The 2,938-nt window shown below is 37.3% G+C and overlaps 1 protein-coding gene across 2 annotated transcripts in view; it reads right to left on the bottom strand.

The window, feature by feature from the left end:
• Positions 1–2,938, bottom strand: part of CCNI (cyclin I) — a 22,569-nt gene that overhangs the window by 8,186 nt on the left and 11,445 nt on the right. The gene's annotated exons all lie outside the window — the stretch shown is intronic.

Raw genomic sequence — 2,938 nt, 5'->3', positions numbered from 1 at the left:
GAGACACTGGGAATCATGTCAGAAATAATTCTAGCATGATTTTTCTGATCTGATGCAAGAATTTCCTATACTAGAACCAGAAATACAAGAGAAAAATCTGATATATATATTGGGTCATCAGAAAAGTCACGTGTTTTTCTGTGCATCAAGATTTTTCTGATGATCCAGTATTAATGCCTTATCAGAGGTCTAATTACAAAGTTCTTAGATGTAAGGTTCCTATCTGAATACAGGTGAACTTCGCAAAGACAAAATGGAGTCCTGTGAGTTAGCTGATGGCATAGTGGTTACAGCACTGGACTCTCGTGGGTGACCACAGTTCGAGTCCCAGGTCTGGTGGCTTGAAAATCACACTAGGTATGTATGTATGCATGCCCAAAATCTCAAGAGAAGAATAGAGAAGGGCTTGCCACATGGCCATCTCCCCGGGTGGTGATTTTTCACTTTCCCTCTCACTGTCTCTCTTCAGAGAGTGCATGCACCCTAAGGCAAAAACTCTCAAAAAAACTTAAGGGTCCTGAAGAATCAGGAATAATCTGTGTTTGGGCCACAAGAGTTGGGCATCTGTGCAAGTTTGTTGTGTAGTAGAATAAGAGCTAGATCAAGTTCCAAAGTATCAAGTTTTATGACTTTATTTTTTTTGTTCACTTCCTTCCCCACTGCAGCTTGTAAACTACATAGGACACAGACTTAAAAAAAAATAAAATAAAATAAAAGTCACTGTATCTCCAGTGTGTAAATCACAGATTTCTCAATAAATATTTGTGAAATGTAGCTATTACTATATGCATCTTAGAAAACAGAACAGTAGTTTTCAAACTATGACCAAATAGCTTATAAAAACGACAAGGCCATGTTGAGAACTCTGCACCCTGACAGGTCTCTGCCCTAAATACACACTAAAAAGAACTCTACTATTCTACTCTGTTTTCTGGGATTGTATGTGTACACGATTTTGTTGGGGGGAAGGAGGCAAGGAAAGGTATCCACTTCTAAAAGAAACTCTGGAAATTACTGGATGAGAATCTTTCATGTTAATATAGTATAGAAAAAACACTGGTTCTTTTCATCTGCTTGAGTACCACATGATGGTTCTACATGGCTCTGATAAAGTCCCAAATTCTCGGAAGCAGGGCTATAAAATAGAGCAAATTAATTAAATAATTTCTAGTATGATTCCTCCCAAGTTTATAACACGCTTTCACTGAAGGGGAAGAAAGTCTCAATGAATACTTTCTCCTAGCACCAGAAGAGCTATGTAAGAGAATCAGCAGATTCTCCAGTGTTCTTCAGCAGAGAATGAGTTCTCAAAGCTATTGAACACACATGCTATTTACAGCATTATTATTTATGCTTCAAAACATGCCCCTTCTTTTTAACACTAATGCTTTATATAACAAATTTTCTCTGTACTATAATAAATTGGGAATATGCAAAGATCACATCAGGAGACATTTAGAAATATATCATTTGTTCTAATAAAAAAAAATGTAACATAGGAGGATAATTTAAAATTAATGCTTGTTGCCCTACCTTACATTTTAATATTCATGGTTAAAATTCTACTTTACTTTCTAATATCTAGGGAGGCAACATAAAAACTTCTGAAACATACTATTCATTTATATCATGGCTTATGATAGTTTCTAATATAGTGTATTTTCCAATGTTTTTTTATGCAAAATGCATCATAACTTTCCCAACAACCCAATAAGTGAAGTAAAGAAGTAGTATACAAAACCTATAGCTACAGCTAGGAAGTTTCTTTACATAAAACTAAATGAGATTATGCTATTGAGAACCTTAACTATTTTTCTAACTTCTTTATTTTAGATTTTATTTATTTAATTTTATTTATTCATTCATTTATTTTAATTTGACCAGAGAGAAACAGAGAAAGTGAGAAAGCAAGCTGCCAAGTTCAGGACTCAAACCATGGTCAGCCATACAGGAGTGTCCAGCACCTTAACCACTATGCCACCTGCTGGTCCCCTCTAACTTCTTAAAAATAAGTAATCTACAAGAAGGATTGAAAAGAATTACCCCCCCCCCAAAAAAAAGAAAAGAAAAGAAAGAAAGAGAAGAATTACAAAGGGACCAGCAGTTGGCGTAATGGCTATGCTGCTGGACTCCCATTTAGTCGACCGTGGTTTGAGTCCCAGACACGAAGGCTTGAAATCACACCAGGTGCATGTGCATGCATGCCCAAGATCCTGAGAAGAGAATGGAGGAAAAGGGACTGGCATGGCCATCCCTCCTCGGGGGTGATTTCTCACTTTCTCTCTCTCTGTCTCTCTCTGTCTTTCTGGCAAGTGCATGTGCCCTATAGCAAAAACCTCTCAAAAAAAAAAAAAAGAGAAAGAATTAAAAAGAAAAAAAATACTATCCAAATTTTACAAGGGGAAAATGACATCTAGTCCACATATTTAAAGAATTTAATACTGGGGGCCAGCAGATGGTGTAGTGGTTATGGTTAAAGTGCCGGATTCCTACATGCTCCCATGGTGTGGATTCTGACCACGGTTCAAGTCCTGGACCCGGCAGCTTGAAACACACCACGACACCACGTCCAAATCCCAAGAAGAGAATGGAGAAAGGATTAGAGCATGGCCATTTCCCCCCGGGCGAGTGATTTCTCACTTTCTCTCTCTCTCTGTCTCTCCAGTGAGACCATGCACCCTTAAAAGCTTTTTTTTTTCTATTTTTAAGAATTATTTAATTTTATTTTTGCTTTATTTTAATTTGACCAAAGAAGAACAGAGAAAGAGAGAAAGAGAGAAAGAGAGGGGGGAGAAAAAGTGAGAAAGCAAGTCACTGGGTCCAGGACTCAAACTGTGGTTGGCCATGTAGGAATCCTGCATCCTTGACCACCATACCACCTGCTGGCCCCCAAAAAAGCTCTCTTAAAAAAAAAAAAAAAAAAAAAAAAAAAAAAAAA

The sequence above is a fragment of the Tupaia chinensis genome, unplaced genomic scaffold, assembly GCF_000334495.1.
Source record: "Tupaia chinensis unplaced genomic scaffold, TupChi_1.0 Scaffold000318_1, whole genome shotgun sequence".
Lineage (NCBI taxonomy): Eukaryota > Metazoa > Chordata > Mammalia > Scandentia > Tupaiidae > Tupaia > Tupaia belangeri.
This window is presented reverse-complemented; position numbering and strand designations above follow the sequence as displayed.